This window comes from Camelus bactrianus, chromosome 10 (assembly GCF_048773025.1).
Source record: "Camelus bactrianus isolate YW-2024 breed Bactrian camel chromosome 10, ASM4877302v1, whole genome shotgun sequence".
NCBI lineage: Eukaryota > Metazoa > Chordata > Mammalia > Artiodactyla > Camelidae > Camelus > Camelus bactrianus.
In genome coordinates this window covers 25,299,843-25,317,495 of record NC_133548.1, presented here as the reverse complement: position 1 = coordinate 25,317,495, position 17,653 = coordinate 25,299,843, and the positions used below count along the sequence as shown (strand labels likewise).

Here is a 17,653-nt window from a genome sequence, read left to right as displayed (position 1 = left end):
AAACGTATTATTTTCCTAGATATTTTAAAACTATACATTCTTCTAGAATTGTATAGCTGTTGAGTTTTCATCCCCTTTGACGATACATTTATCTCCTTTTTATAGCATCAGGGAATAAAGGCCCCAGACTGACAAGTGTGTGCCCTTGCTTCCCTATCTGCCACTTCTGCAGGTTCCCCAGCCCCTAGGATCATGAGCTCTTCACAATTACTTGCAGCTCCCAAGTGCCACCTGCCAGCTCTGTAACCATTCTGCACTTGTCTTTTGCAAGCAATGTCATTTCATAGCTTCAGTGTGCATCTCCTGCAGCTCTGGAGCATTCCTAGGGTAGATAGGGTTTTGCAGTATTTCATTGGGCTCAGAGGAGTGAACAGTCCACCCTCTCTATCTGTGGGTGCGAAACCTCTGGATACCTCGGGCCACTGTGTTTGTTGTCCTACACCATTTTATACAAGGGAGTTAAGCATCCACAGATTTTGGTATCTGCAGGGGCTCCTGGAACCAATTCCCTGCTGATAACAGAGGGAGGACTGTATTTCATTCAGGCTTATCATGTTCCTGGAAATCTTGGTCACATCATAGACTTGGCCCTGCAAAATCTACCCACCAGTCCCTGAAAGCAAGCCAAAGAGGTATTACTCTCATCTCACAAGCCAGGAAACTGAGGCATCAAATATTGACTAGGGCTGCCTAGGCACATGACAGGTTAAAGGTGATGGGGTGTTGTGGGAAAAGTATTGGGATTAAAACCTAGAATCTGATTCAAGTTCTTGCCATATTATATTTTCTTTAAGCAAAATTTGAGCTCCCTGAGCCCCGGTTTCCTTGTCAGTAAAATAAGAATTATAATACCTGGCTCCCAGAGTAGTGCTGTTACATGAGAGTATATACAGTATTTTGCATTTTGCGTATATATATGGTAGGAGGGCCAACAACCAGGAAATTAGATCTGAATAGTCATACCTTCATGGCTGCATATCCAACTAGATTTTTGTTTAACTTTTTTTTGTCCAAAATTAAAATTTTAAAATTTCTTCAAAGCATCTTAGAAGCCAGTAGTCTTGTTTTTCAAATTCAAGTTTTTTTTTTTCCTGTACCCTAAATATTTCTCCAAATGGGTTTTAAAAGGGCCCAAAGTATCAGTTCCAGGAAGAAGGCAACAACAGGCTACCAGAATGCCATGCCAAATTGCATAGCACTCTGAAAGCAGATTAAAGTTGTTTCAAATGCATCAAAGAGAAGGAAAAATCTAATCCCCCAAGGCTTCCTTTAAATCCATATTCCTTAATTTCAGAAAATTTCCCAAGTCTTTTAAAAAGGCCCAAATATCATTTTACAGTTTGGAAGTAGTAATGTAGAAAATTTTCCAATTTTTTTAGAATGATTTTTTCCCCCTAAAAAGGGCTCAGTAAAACTGGGTCTCCCTCATCAAGGAGCTGGCCCGCATGGAAGACAACCTGCCTGTCTTAGGCGGAGTGGGCGCAGCCACCCCAGGGCCCTGACTGGAGTGTATGGCTAATGACTACCTGGAGAATTCCTTAAAGAAGCAGAGTCAGGCGTCTTCCCTGTTATTTCTGGGCGAGATTCGCTTGTCTGTCAGTCTGTGGAAGAACGCCCAGTCCCTTCACTCTGTAACATTGAAGGAAAGAAAGTTTCCAAATGAGAAGAAAAACAAGAGCAGTTACAGTGGAGGTAAGTGGGACCATTTTCATTGCTTCAGGAAAACTGCTCTTCTGAAGCTGTCTTCACCTGCCCAGAGAGCCAAACTGTTTTCCTGAAACACTTTCCCTAATGCTTCCTTGCTGACCTATGAAAAGTCGTAAGAGCCCCAGCTGCAACAATGAATATTTGTTGAGATTAACCACATACCAAGCACTGTGCCAAAGGCCCCTACTGCTGTATTTCATTAAATCTGCTCAGTAGCCTTGAAGCAGACACTATTATTAGCCCCATTATACAGATGAGAAAGTTGAGGTCTAAAGCGCTAATTAAGCCATCAAATGATTTTGCAGCTACTTAAGTGGTTGATCAGGGACACAAACCCAGATCTTTCTGACTCCAAAGTCCAGCTTTAACTGGAATAACATGCTGCCTAAATACAGTCCCATGGCAGTTCAGGGAAGGGCCCTTGCTGAACACGCCTGTTCTACCTACACTCTGGAATTTTATTTTAATTAGCAATAGCTGCCTGGGTCCCAGCTAAGTGTGCTAAGTGGTTTACATGCCCGCTCTCAATGCTTCCCAGCAGATTTCAGTGGTCTAAACTACCCTGGAAATGATTTCTGCCACTTCTATCAGACTCTTTTCTTTTCTCCTTTCTTTCTCCCTCTCTCTCCAGCTTAGAGACGTTGAGTGCTTTTGATTGCATTTTTAACTTGCCCTCACCCTGGCTTAAAATGCAGACTGTGTGCTGAAGAGATAGGTGCGTCTTTCCTGGTGTCTCCGCTTTAGTTTGAGGGCATTTGGTTACAAGTGCCATCTCTGCTCTCCGACTTCGGGACACCTCCCCATGGATAGGGCCAGAACAATGACCTCAGACCACAGCTCGGATGCTGATTACAAGTAATCCAGCTCCAGGGGTGATAGAGTGACCTTTCTTTAAAAAGGAGATAAAAATAGCTAAGAAACAACACTTTCCTTAGTTCTCTGAAAGGTTGGCATCCTTCCAGGATAGACTTATGTACTTTTTGTACTTGGAGGAAAAAAAGAGATGGGATTTGATCCAAGAATGGTCCTACAAACGAGAGAAATATGGAGCAAGCAGCTGGAGCAGAGCGGCCAAGTGGTACCACCAGCTGCAGGCCCATTAATTAACATCCCTGGTATGTAGCAGCTCCAGTGACCTTGATTCTTGTTGAATTCACAGAGATAATTTTTACAGAGTCTCTACTTTTCTCACCACGGTATATTTATCCAAGGAGTACCTTGCATATTTCCCCCCATCTCTCCGAGCAGTAAATTCATTCTAATTGCAAAGAGATATAGTAAAAAGCCTGATTGAATGCTTGGCAGTTTATAGAGATTTATTTCTGGAGCTTAAGGGGGGTTTTTAGAGTGTGTGACTTGAGGGGAACTGCGGAAAGGAGCCCAAGAGAAATTGTAGATTTAATGGATCTATAAAATGACCCTGCACTAGATAAATGCTTGTTCCAAAGAAGCTTAAACAGCCTGACCCAAACCAGGGTCTGTGACAGCCAGTCCGACACGAGGTGTCTGAAGCATTGCATATTTCTCTATGGGTTTTCATTTCCATATGAAATTTGTTATTCCCCAGACAAAGGTGAGAGAGAGGGGAAATCTGTTTTCCAGAGGGAAGAAGGCATATTTAACTACAAATTTCTAAGCACTAAAGGCTATGAAAAGAGGAAAAGTCAACCTCTAGCATCTGCCTTTAAAATCACTTTGCCTTTCCTCTAACTCTCTTGAAGCTGAATTCTGAATTTTAAGCCTAGGATCCTGGAAGGCAGATCAGGAGAGCCAGCCCTTTGTACCAGGATTTCTGCATAAGAACCAGCAGCCTTCCCAAGCCCGGTTATCCCAGGCGCTTCCAGCTCGTAAGGAGACAGAGGGGCACTATCGTCCAGCAGAGCCTTCTGCTTAGAATAGGCTTTGCATGCACACACTGCTGAACTTTTCCATGAAATCCTTCTAGGCTTTTGATCCCATGAGTGGCATTCATCTTTTTTGCAGCTGTTTTGCAAGTTTTGCTGGGGATGAATTTTAGGGCTTTCAACTGTTAAATCTGTTATATTGTAAATCTAATCACTACTAAAATGGAGATGTTTGTTCTGGGGGAAGAAGCAAAACACAGAAAAGAGTCCAAAGTAGACACTAGTGGGGAAGTAGGCTGGAGAGTGAATGTACTGGCTTCTTTGGCCAGAGGCTGAATGGCGATTGGGACAGCGTGTCTGGGGGTCCCCTGTGTCAGCTCTAATAATACAACAGCGCCAGTGATCTCACCAGCAAAAGTGAGTTTATTTGGTAACGGCCAGAGGAATTGCAATTCAGGATACCGAATTATGGCGGACCATAGGCAAATCCAAGGAACAAAGGAGGGAAACTAGCTCTTACAGGGAAAAGGAGAGTTGGGTGGGGCTATAATAACCAAGGAACCATTGGAGGAAGCTGGGAGTCCAAAGTAGGGAGGCTTCTCATTGGTTGAGCTGCTGGAGTCTCCAACTGGCCAGCTGTCCTTCAGGGAGCGAAGTTACCTTCCTCCTGCTGGATAGTGAAGTAGGCAGCACCTTGTGGGAGAGATGTAGCTGTAGTCTCTTCCTGTTTGGAGTAATTGAGGATGCATGGTGGGCATCAGAGCTCCTCCTGCAGGCCTGAACTGACTCTGACTTTAGCTGAGTTTTCTTTAATCCACATGGGTGTGTTTGCTTTTTTCAGGAATTGACATAAGGAGACCTTAGGGGAAAAAAATTAAGCCTTTTAATTGTGACGTTTAACACGCATATAGAAAAAGGCAGTTTAACGTGTTGTTTTAAAGTTAGTACCCAAGTCAAGAAGTATAATATTGCAAATTCTGCCCCCCAGCATCTCCTGAGCTCCTAGAGATAACCACTATTGGAGCTTCTATGGGAATCACTTCTACACTTTTTAAAATAAATATTTAGCAACTAAATGTGCATCTATATAGAATATAGTCTAATTTTATGTGTTTGAGCTTCATACATGGAATTAATGCCTGGTTCTTTTGTGTCTGGCTTCTTTTGCTCAATCTCATGTTTGTTAAGAGTCATCTAGGCTTTATGCAGTTGTGGTTCATACTTATTACAGCACATTTTTATCTACCCATGTACTGTTGATGAACATTCCAGCTATTTCTAGCTTGGGGATGTCGATAATGAAGCTGCTGGGGGAGCATTCTTGTGCATACACATAGGGAGCGTGTGAATTTGCTCAGCCTGCCTGGTTGATGTTGAACAACTTAATTTGAACACATCTTGAATCAAGTCCTAGGTTTAATTGCAAAATGAGCAAGCTTTGTCACTTGTTCCTTCAGTAAACACAAACCAAACTTCTATGGTGGTAATAGAAAATATGTGACACAGGCTGCCTCTCCTCCCTCCTGTGCTCAGGGAAGACATTACTAGTTCATAAGGGTATCCTTTCCTGTTAAGTCTGGGTGTGGCTTCAAATTGTTTGCAACACGGTCCTCAAGGCAGCCACTGCTAAGGATCAGAGATGGTGGGGGCATGATGGTTAATTTTCTGTGTCAGCTTGGTTAGGCCACAGTACCAGATATTTGGTCAAACATATTCAAGACGTTTCTCTGAAGGCATTATTTTATTTGAGATTAACAGTTAAATCAGTAGACTTTAGTAAAGTGAATAACCTTTCATAATGTGGATGGGTGTCCACTAATGAGTCGAAGACCTTAATAGAAAAAAGACTGAAAAGGAAGAGGGAATTCTGCCACCAGACTGCCTTTGAACTCAAACTGCACATCTTCCCTGGGTCTCCAGCCTATGACCTACTCCCCCTGCAGATTTTGGAATTGCCAGACTCCACAATCCTGTGAGCCAATTCCTTACCATCTCTATGTATAGACACACATCTTTTGGGCTCTCTCTGGATAACACTTGACTAATAACAGGTGGCATATTATTTGCATAGGACTGTCTGGCGACGCAAGAACAGAGAGCCTCTTAAGCTAATTTAAGGAAAGGAGATTTTCTGTTGATAGAGTGGAACCTCTTAGAATCAAATACCAGAAAATACTTTTAATATTCAGTACTATCTTCCTCAATACCAATCCATTATAATGCTTTTATAGCTGAGATATTTTCCAAAATAAAACTGCGGTGGGTGTGCATACAGTTTCTCCCCAGTTTCTGAGGGTCATCAGTTGCTGTCAGCCGATGAGATCCAGAGCAAAGAAGCTACTCTGTTCTTAACACACAGTACTGGGCTGCTTCCAGCCAGTGAGCTGAGTTGAGTGTGTTTTGCCGTGTATGTTGTTTATTCTGCTCTGGTTCCCTTTCTGCCATTGCTTTTGTGTCCTGGCAGTCAGTATGGCCCAGCCTGACTGACCAAAGGAGCATAGGTGATAATACTGGACCGACTGTAAATCAAAGGCAGAGTATCGTGCTGGATGTTAGAATATGGGTTTTCCAGAGGCTCTCGATCCTCCAAGGCTTTGGCTCTAGCAGAGGGTCTAGCTCAGCGGGCCAGCGGGGATCGATGGGAGTCTCTGATGTTGTGTAGGGCCTCATACAGGCCAGTGCAGCTCAGAAGGATTGACCAACAGGAGCCGGAAGAAATTATGGTGGGAGAATGGATTGCCAGTGTGCAAACCTGGGTCACATCTCTATGAGGACTGTGCCAGTGCAGGCTCCTACAGGCTGCTACTGAAGAGAGCGGGTGTGATGGCCAGGCCTCTGCTCCGTGTCTGTGTCTGTGACTGTGCTCTGCTTCTGCTCCTCTGCCACATGCTCCCCGCTGCAGGTCAGCCCCTCTGCCAGGCGCATGCTCCCTGCAGCCCCGTCACTCAGGCTCGGTTTGGCTTTGGGTGACCGTAGGAGGTGGTGTGGATGTCCTGCCCAGATTCCCGGGCCCACCTTGGAGTTCACATGCGATGGTGGAAGACGGCCTCCCAGAGACTGGTGACTCCCCACCTCAAGCATCCACATCTCTGCACTTCTCCAAGAGCTTCCTCCTGCACCAGTGGGCTTGCCAGGCAGCAGGCACGTGCAGTCCCACCCAGTGGAGGTGAGGAATCACTAAATTCCCAGCTTCGGGTCTTCCAGTGGACCAATTCCGAGGCACGTCTCACTGGTTTCTCAGAGGGTTCCAAAGAGGGAGTAAGCCACAGTTTCCCAAGGCGGTCACCTGCTCGTGAATGTACATTTCATTGGCTTTTCTTCTTTCTGTCTCCCTTTCCCCACCCGAACTTGCGCTGCCTGGAACAACCTCCCAAATAAACTTCCTGCACCCAAGTTTTTGTCACAAGGTCAGATTTTTGGAGGTCAGTTCTATATGATCTTCCAGCGGCCACACTTTCTGATTCCTAGTTTTTATGATTCTAAGTACAAAATTCTGTGAGGAAATCTGGCTTGTCCAGATCAAGGGTCTCATGTTCATCCCTGGGTCACTTAGTTATGCTGCTGGTGGGGAGGTGGACCTTAGTGTTATTTGGGACACAATTGACATTTTAGCACACCTGGCTTCTCTATGCCAGGTGTTGTGCTGAGTAATGAAGCACAGAGAGAACAAGACTCAGTTCCTGCCTTTAAGAAGTTCTAGTTGGGAGGAAAACATAAATAATACTTACATTACAAAATGCTAAGTTCTGTAACAGCGGATGTACAAGTGTTAGGGGAGGAAAGTAGCCATAGGTGGGGCATTGAAGGGTGGGTAGAAGCCCACCAGAAGAAAGGGTGCAGAGAGGACTTTCCAGGCAGAGGAATAACGTTGGCAAAGGTACTGCGAAATGAGAGAACACAAACCACTCCTTGGCTGCCTGGCTTTGTCAGCGCCTTCTCTTTGTCTTTTGTTTTCTCCCAAGAAGCAACAGTGAGGCACTGTGAAAGAATCTTAGATACTCTGGGCTCAAGCCTCCCATTATTTTCCACATCTATGGGGAAGGTGTCCGCATGTTCTGAAGTCAGAGAAAATATTACTTTACAGTAAATGGAGAAAAGGTTTAGAGGAGGTTAGAAAATGGAAAATTGGAGCACAAGTCAGTGATAAGTCGGTTCATATGGCATGTAGCAATTGCTTCTGGAGTCAGCAGGAGTAATGCTTATAATCAGGATAAGCTAATGCTTTGGATGATTTCCTGTGATTCTTTTGTTTCTGGGAAGCCAGATTACCTCTGTCTTCTGCAGACCTGCAAGAGACTTGTCCTCACGTGGAAGAGACCTGAGAGTTGGGATGACATTCAAATTATGTAACCAGTGGATAGTAGCTACCTGACCAACTGGTGGCTACTGGGATGGCCGGACCCAGTGTATATATAGGCTGAACTTCAGCCCTGTCTTAGGGACTAGTAAACCCAGCGTTTGTTTTACAGAGAAGGTTGAAGGGCTTACCTGAGACCATGCGGTGGCAGGGCAAGGAGTGGAACCCAAGTCTGCTGTGTTCACCCTCTAAACCTCTCCCCTGCAGCCCATGGCCTCAAAGCCCTGGTAAGGCAAGCGGGGCGCCCTGTTGGTTTCCCATAGACTCAACTCACACCCAAGGCTGCCCATGGGGAGGATGTCTGAAGCTTTTGTACCTTCACTTTGAGAATTACAGCTCTTACCCTGTTCATGAGTAACACGCTGAAAATTTTTTATCCACTAGTTATATTAGCAGGTGTAACTTATTTGCAAATAAAATATATTAATAATATATTATAAAGGATGCAGGAAAATAGTTTTAAAAAGTTATCTGTCAAGTGTACAAGATGTCACTATGATTTTCCTTAAATCAACCTGATTCTGACTCCAAGTCCCCATATCCTGGCAGGCTTGGGTGGAAGGTAACCACCCCCCTCTCTCCAATCCACAGACTGGTGCAGAAGTCTAGAGGTTTATGCAACATCAGGCCCTGCCTTAGCATCAACATTCACTTACTTAACAAATATTTCCTGGACACCTACTACATGCCACGGCCTGCTGTGGGAGCTGATAAGTAGTGATGTACAGAAGATGTCGAATCACTGCCCTCGGTTCCAGGCTGAACAGGCACTTCTGTACCTCACCCAGGGCCCAGGAGGGACTCTGGCGAGGCTGGGATCAGGACTCCCTGAGAGCCAGTGCAGCCCCTCCCCACAAGATGCTGCCCACCCGGGCTTCGCCAGGAGGCAGGGGGCACATCCCCTCTAGACAATTCTGCACTCTTTCCTGCCAAGAAATCTCCTCTTCCAGACTCATCACTTTCTCAGAGGCCCCACCCTCTGTCCTCCCTCTCTAGAACACCCTTCACAGTGCCTGAAAGTGTAAAACTCTTGTTTAAGAAAATAAATGTTATGTTTATTTCTTGTTATAGCATAAATATACCAGAATCCTTAGAAGAAAGTGACTTGTATTTAATCCAATCAAGTTTTTTTAGAATTGTGGTAAAAATTACATAACATAAAATGCACCATCTTAACCATTTTTTATTTGAAGTATAGCTGATGTACAATATTATATAAGTTATGGGTGTACAATATAGTGATTCAGAATTTTTAAAGATTATACTCCATTTATAGTCATGATAAAATACTGGCTCTACTCCCTGTATTGTACAATATATCCTTTAGCTGTAACCATTTTCACACATTCAGTGGCAGTGAGTAGCAAGGTGCAAACTTTGACCAGGAGAGGCTGCATCCAATTTTTTGCCTGGCCCAAATTTTCCAGACAAAGCATTACAAGTTTGCATGTCTGTTTGAAAGGAAGCAATTTAATATTTTAGTCAACCATCCTGCCACACAAACATCATAATGATCACACCAAGTAACTTGTCTACGTTGAACTTTTGATATCAAATTCCCAGTGTACACACTTGGTAAACACGAGTGTGTGTGGGTGGGTGAGTGGGTGGGTGGTTGTGCATGTGCGTGTCCCATGGCTGGGCCCTAGGAGACACTTGACAACCTCAGAGGTTCTTTCTGGTACCAGATCCCTGTCCATTCAGAGTCCTGCCCCTTTTCCCTGATCTCCTGAGTAGCCCTCGACCCCCACACCACCCCAACCTGATGCCAACCCTGGGTTCCACCTCTGTCAGCTAGCCTAGAAGGCCCCTGGTAAACCCACGCCAGGTAAGGTACTGTCTGATCAAGGCCTAAGGAGTATTTGGGGGCATCCATATTGTAACTGGAGACACTGGAAACTAAAAAGCTTCTAAGACACAAAGGAATGGATCTGTAAGGATGGAATTTCATTCATTGTGACAGGACAAGACTTTTGGATGGAGAAATAGTTTTGTGCTTCACTTTCTTACAAGGATGAATCATATGATTTTCACATGTTCATCAGGCAACTTTTAAAAAAGATTTTGCAGCATTCTCTTACCTAGCAATCTTATCTCTGCAAGTGGTATAAACTATTGCTGTTGTGCCAAGGACTCAGATTTCTGAGTCTCTCCTACCCCCTAACCCCTGTCATACCCTGAGTTCTGTATATCCAACTTCTTGCTGGATAATTCCACCAGGATATACTCATGGAATCTCAAATTCAATGTGTATACAACCAAAGTTATCATTTCCCCCTTAAACCGAGCCCTTTTCCTGGTGTTTCTATTTCTATTAATGGTATTATTTTCCCCGTCCTCGGTGTTTACAATCTTCAAATGATCTCTAGGTTTTTTCCTTTTCCTTTGCTCCCTACATCTGGATAATTAGGACATTCTACACACTCGATCTCTTTAAGATCTCTCAAACCATTTTTTCCTTTTCATCCCTGCTGCTAGTCCTCTGGATCTGGTGCTCCTGAATTCTTGCTTGGACTATTGCAGTAGCCTCTAAGTTTCCTTCACAATGGTGTCTGGCCCGCCTATAATGATCTAGATCAATCTTCTTGGGTAAATTTTCCATCATGTTACTAGATAATGAGGTCTGTGTTTTATTCATTTTTATGTCTCAGAGTCTATTACATTACTTGCTACAGTACCTGCTACATAGTAGATACTCAATAAACATTGGGTTAAGTTTATGTTACTTTTCTACTTAAAAATTTTCAGTGGCTTTCCATTCCCTACTGAATGAAGTTCTAGCCTGGCATTCAGAGCCCTCTGTGATAAGGTTACCATTTAACTGAACTACATGCTTTCTGCAAATCCTCTTTACATCTCCTGCTTCACTATCTCTGCTGGTATTTTCTCTTCCATTTGGAATGCACACCTATTAAAACTCTAGTCATTCCTCTTTATTTTTTTCTATATTTAGAAGTTTTAAATGATTTTTATGACTAAAAAGGTCTCAACATTTTAAGTGTACTAAGTTTGAAGTATCTCATGATAAAACTTGAATTCTCCCCTTCTGAACTGTTATGTAGATGTTTAAATTTATAGTTATGGGCATTTATTATATTATCATACTGTTCTTTTTACATTTTTATGTTTGAGATTGTCATAATAACATTTAAAAAATTAGTTACCACGTCTATATAAGAACATAAAAATGTTTATAATGTTAGGTGAAAAAAGCATGGAGTAATTGTTACTAATTGTTAGTGGGGTTCCTGAGCATTTCCTTGGAGTTAGGTGACCCTCAGACTTGCCTTGGTCAATTGAAAGTGAATGAAAATGATGTGTGTCACTTCCAGATGGAAGCCTTTAACAGCCAGAGTAAGATTCAGCATATTTTCTCTCTCCTGCTACAGGACTGGTGATCTTCCTGACGGTCAAAGCTCCATCAGCCTGAACCTCTGAGTAAGTATCATATGGAGCAGAGGCCCTGCTGACCTGGGAGGGATATGTAGCGTAAAAGAGAAACAAACCTTTGGTTTGCAAAGCCACTTGAGGTTGTTTGTTGCTGCAGGACAAGGTAACCCATTCTGACTGATAAAAAGCAGGAGGTAACTTCCAGCAGTGTAGATAACTAGACACTCTGAAGGCCTTCCAACTACAAAAGAACTGGATAACTTTTTAAATGAATTATTGGGCTTGTAAGTAGTTAAGGAATTGTCTAGGGACAGCTCTTATCCTCAAATATGAGCTGAAACCAGAACTGGGATCCAAGTGTGCTAAGAAAATAAGAAACTTGGGTTGTCTTAAAGGCCAGTGCCATTAGTAGCACTGAAAGAACTCTAAAGCATCAGAAGGTGGGGAAGCCATGAGTCTGAAACCCCTGCTTTAGGCCAGGACACTCCAAAAGGGGCGAAGTGTCTCAAACTGGTGTTTTCCTTCTGCCTCCTAAACAAAGCAAATACAAATCCTCACAGTAGGAAAGCCATTAAGAGCCACCAAATTTGAGTTTAAATCCAAGGTCACCAGGCACTCCAGAAGGAGGGAGTAAGTCAGGGGGGAAAAAAAACATCCAGCTCAGACTCCAAGAACTTTGGATATATATGTTTTCATTTACAAAAGTGTATAGAGCAGTTATTAACTGCTAGGAATATTGTAAAGATTTTTTTTCAAGTTTTAACTTAGTTCTCAAAATGACTGTATGAAACAGGTACCATTGCTATTCTCATTTTATAAATTAAAAAGCTAAGACGCCGAGAGATTAAGTAATTTGTTCCAGGTCAACATTTCTTAAGTGACAGAGCTACAGTTTGGATTCAGGCAGTTGATTCTAGAGTCTTCACCACTACATTTTGTTAACTTTCTAACATAGAATGTCTGCATATGACACATTTAAAGACATAAGGAGTGAAATACCAAAGATAAGCAAGCAACAAGAGATCGTCATGGATGACCAGGTCGATTTGAAAAAGAATAAAAAAGAAACAAAAACAAAATGGTTGAAAGTACACATTTCATAAACATGTTAAATATCTGAAGAAATAATTAGTGAATTGAAGAAGTAGCTGAAGAAAAGGTCCAGAATGTAGCACAGGGAAAAAAAAGGAAATGGAAAATACATAAGAGAACTCTAAAGAGATGGAAGATAGAATGAGAAGTTCCAACATAAATTGAATTGGAGATTTGGAAGTAGAGGACGGAGAGAATGGAAGATACATGATATCTGAAGCAACAGTAGCTGGGAAATTCTCAGAACTGAAATACAGCATATCCCTAGCAGGATAAATTAAAAGGAAGTTTATGCTTCGACATGCTGTAGGGAAACTGGAGAATGCCAAAGACACTGAGAAAATCTTTAAAGCAGCCTGAGACAAAAGAAAGATCACTTGCAAGTGACTAATGATTAGACTGTCAGGCTTATCAAGAGTAAGAGTGGCCTCAAGGAGACGGTGGAATAACTAACTATTCAAAGTGTTGAAGGGAAATAACTGTCCATTGCGTATCCAGAAAAGCTACACTTCATGAATGAGAGCACAACAAAGTCATTTTCAGACAAAAAAAATTCTAAAGGAACTCAAATCCATCTTTCAGGATTCATCTCAAATGCTATTTCTTCCATGGAATGCTGACCTTTGGATCCTGGTAGCATTTTATTTGAGCCTTTCTCATGACACTTATGAAACGCAGACATAGACTGAAGTTATATGTGCTTTTTTGTAACACCCTCTAGCCTCTGCCACTGCTCTTATCCTCTCTTATTAAATGCCCCAGGAATTCTTTGGTGTCTAACTCACCTTAATTTTTTGTATAGTTCCTATCATGATACTTGCATGCAGTAGGTGCGCGGTAAGTATCTGTTCAAGTCTATTGGTCAGTCCTCTCCTGTGTGTTTCATAGACCATCAATTCCAAAAGATGCTCCCTTCCAAAGGGGTTTTATGACCAAACCCTTATCAGGCATGCTGAGATCCACAGTTTAATTGGTTTAAGTCCACATTTCCTCAACTTATTTGTCCACAGAATAACTCCTTCCACTCTTTATGAATAAATATCCCAAGAGACTGGTGTTTCTAAGAACATATTATGGAAAAATATTACTGAAGACACTGATTTATTTAAGTGTCCAAGGCCTAAAGTCAACATCTTGGATCCAGGTTCTAGTCAAGGCTAACCACATAATTAGGTCTAAGTCATTTATCCTCAGGTTCCTTATTTATGACATCATTAGCACCTGACCCCCCTTTTAACTGTAAAATTCTATGAATTAAAGGGCATTGCCTCTTATAGTCAATCAGTCGTTCTGTATGTCTTCAGTTCCTTCCAGATGGCAGTGTGTAAAATGCTGGGCATATACTGGTGAACAAGACTGGCACAGTCACCACTTTCATGGAGCTACCAGCTGAGCATGATTTTCCAGTGCTCACTGTTAGGACATGGCTCTTTGATTTCCAGAATCAAATTTCTTCTAGTTAAAAATTGGGAATTTACTGTTTCATTATTATGTATATCAGGTTGTGGAATAAATCTTTAGAATCTAAACATATAGTCTAACTAGGCTGATGATTGTTACCCCTAAGAGCTCCATTGTAAGAATTGAAAATTGAACATGATCTCTTAGGTGTATCTAGTTTAAAAATTTTCATCTTTAAATTTCCTTGTAAAGTCTCAGTCCTCTGTAATTTAAAAAGCAATTTCTAATAATATGGCATCAACTGAGCACTGTTGTGTGTAGACACTGTTCTAAGCACTTTACAGTCCTTACAACAACCACAAGAGCCAAGTACTAACACTATTCCCACTTGATAAGAGATTAAATAACTTGCACAAAGTCATACAGCTGGTGACGCTAGGCTTTGACCGCCAAGTAGTATGGATTTTCAGTCTGTGCTCTGAACCTCAATTCTAAATTGCCACTGTTCTTACAGTCAAATACTGTTCAGTAGGTGTTTCTGCTGCAAATTTAAGGGTTAACATTTCTGAAGAGCTGAACAATCACATGGGATTTTTAAATGTCTAACTCTAGCCAGGTAGTATACTGTGGAGGTAATGAAAAATTAAAACTTTTTTTTGTTTTGTTTTGCTGAGCACTAGTCTTCATGGTTACTGATGTGCCAGAGAATATTGCGATAATAAGTTAACATGAAATTGGTGGTATAGTCTTAAACCTGACAGCTCCATGTGTCTGATACGTTTTCTGAAAGTAATTTTAAGATAAGACTCTGCTCTCAAGTCTAAAATACGTTATTCAAAGATTGCCAACACCATTATGTATTTATGTAATTGTATCAATTATATGGAGAAAAAAATGTGCTAGGAGTAGAGGAGTGTTTTAATCTTAAAATATTAAAATAACAAAAATTTAATCAACAAAATGCAACCCGTACAATGTCAGTGAGAATTCTTGGCATTTAGTTTTAGAAGTCATTTTGCATGGAAATGAATAAAATATAAACACAGTACTTTATCTAGGATATGACAAGAAACTTCAAGATTGTAGTGTGCATTAAGATAACATTCCAAACCTATCCTTTCAAGTTTTCAGCCAAGAATTTGTTTTTATAATTTCTTTGCAGTTGGCAAACACTAGACTACTTGAGAATATCAATTTTCATGCTTATGGTCCCAATCCCATTGTGTGCAACTGTTAACTCGCTGTGTGACCTTGACTGAATTACTCCCCCAACCCAACCCAAAAGAAGGAGCGGAATCTCTCAGGCCCCTTCCGGTTTTAAAATTCTGTGGTTCTAGCCTATAGATCATGACATAAACACCATAAAAAATGCTTGTTAGAAGATAAGATTTTTAAAATTGGGTCTATTTAAACACTTTTAAAAATTGGGACTATTTAACCATTTTTAAGTGATCAGTCTTACAGTCAGCTGTACAGAGAATAAAAACCATGGCAGCAGGACCTATGGGTGATTTACTTGGTTTTGATGCTGGTTAGCAGCAGCTGTGCTGTTTCAAGTCACCAAGCACCTTCTGCAGTTCATGGAAACAGTCCATCCACGTGCTTCCTGGACTCCCCGACACGAATGGGGTCTGAGAGATTCTGGGCAGAAGAAGCAGTGATCCCAACCGCCATGGTCCATGAGATGGCCCTGAACACCCTCCGAGCCACAGGAGGTGTGGACCCCGTGATCCACGGCTCAGATTCCCTCCTGGAGACTGCAGCGCTTGTGCCCCCAGCTGCAGGGAGTGTTGGCTCCTGCTGGTTCTTCAGCTGAGACCCTCTCTGGAGATAGCCTTTGGCTGGATAGAGCTGCTTTGCTCAAAGCCACACCCATTTCCGGGGCAGCCTACATCCAGGGACTGCAGATTCTGTGAAGGGGCAGGTTAAACGGCTGTCCTCTTGGCCCAATGAGGTCCAACTCTTACGGGCCACGCCAGTGCCAGAGCTCCTGCCTGTAGGGTGGCCTTTGCTGTGGCCGTTCACATCGCATCACAGTGCAGTTCCTCCCTCGGCCCACAGATGTCCCCCCCGAGCACTCTCCACCAAAATCTGTCTCCGAGTTGGCTGCCAGGAATCTGAATCTGCCAGAGACGTACCGACCTGAGTTCGAATTGGATCTGCTTAACTCTGGATCCAGGAGTAAATGTCCTCTTCAGTAAAACGGTGGAATAACTACCTCACTGAATTGTTTATTATACGGACACTAGGAAGTGAATCCAAAGCACATAGTAAACTATTATTTGCAATAATTAGACACTTACATTTATTTCCTGTATGTCAGGTACTGGTTTACATACTTTACCACATAAGAACCCTATTAGGAAGATAATATACCTGTTTTACAAATGAGAAAACTGAAGCCCAGAGAAGTTAAATAATTTATCCAATGGCCCACAGCTAATAAAAGTCAAGAATTCAAACCCAGACTACTGGTCTGCAGAAAAAGCTTTCTTGGCTAAAAACTCTGCCGCTGAGAAAGGGAAATCGTTTAAATATTTGGATGATGATAAATAAAGCCCAGTAATGTCACCTGATTCCAGAAGTACCTTTAAAACAAATCAGTTATAAAAGGCTTTACAAAGTACTTATGCACTTGATTGTTTATATTTTTGTGTTGCTATAGATTATGTTTATTTTTGCTTCAAATCAACCCTTTTTCATCAAGAAAATGGATGAGACAGTTGGACAGTAGGGGACCTAATCTGATGTGACAGTGGTTGCTCCACAAGATAATGTATTTTTGCCATTTGTTTCTCTTTTAATGAAACATGTACTGAGTTTCTATTTTAATGAAATGTGCTAAGTACAAGGTCAAAGAATAAATAGAACAATGACATGTTTCACTATTAGGTAGTAATTTTGTGTACTAATAGAGTTTAGGTTATATCATATTTCCTACCATTTAAAATATCTCCCTCCCCTGGATCATTATAATGGTAGTTCATTGTGACGGAAGAGAGGGACACTGTCACAAGGATCCCTGCTATACCCCTCCTGACCCCTCATTGATAGTTTATACTTGTGTTCACTTCAGACTAGTTGTCTGTTCACATCCAATGGAAGACATTTGTTTCACATTTCACTTCTAATCCGAAGGAATTTATACCATAATTTTTATCTTCAGGAATAATGTGTTAACAATGCTTGTCTGGATCCCTGTTTTACTTTTAAGGTCAGTGAAGTCTCTTTTTTTCTTTAAGGCACAAGTCTGTTAAAGTTTTTATGATTTGCAAACAAAGTGGTTTTTCATCTTCTGCTATTAGATAACTAAGGTATAAGAGAGTTCCTTCTACACCAAATAAATTAAACATCTAAATAATTTATAGCTCCAGGTACGTTGGCCAGACTAGCATAACTGAATAAAGTCAACAGATTAAATGTTCCCTTGGCAATCTGCAAGGGTATGAGATACAGCACCTGGGCTGCCCCGCTGCGTCTCATTATTAAATCACAGGCAAGAGCTCAGAATCCCAGGGTCCCAAGGGACAGGTAGGAGCAGACTTTGGAGGACAGAGCTTTTGCTTCCCCCAGGTATCATAGCAGCCATTATTCCTGATCTTAGGAAGTGGAAAACTCATAGTACAATGGAGAGAGAGAGAAGGGCAGAGGGAGGGAGGAAGCGAGAGAGACAGAGAGGGGTGAGGGGGAGAGACTGCATGTTTCAACGAAGAAAGCCTCTAGTTACTTTTATGGCACTAAACTGGGAATTCGTAAACATAACAGTGTATATTTGCAGAATCTCAGAGCAAAAATTAAAAAGAGTTAGGGAATATTTGTATATGGGACCACTATTTATCACTGTCAAGGGTCAGAACAAGAA

At 41.9% G+C, this 17,653-nt stretch overlaps 1 long non-coding RNA gene across 2 annotated transcripts in view; it reads left to right on the top strand.

Annotated features, from left to right (window-relative positions):
* The window catches only part of LOC105076533 (uncharacterized), a 50,472-nt gene that overhangs the window by 31,359 nt on the left and 1,460 nt on the right, over positions 1–17,653 (top strand). The window contains exons 2-3 of one of the 2 annotated variants that reach the window (XR_836007.3): positions 6,454–6,717; positions 11,298–11,346. This is a non-coding gene — a long non-coding RNA (uncharacterized LOC105076533). The remainder of the gene's footprint in view (positions 1–6,453; positions 6,718–11,297; positions 11,347–17,653) is intronic. The other variant, XR_012509629.1, reaches the window with a different exon arrangement.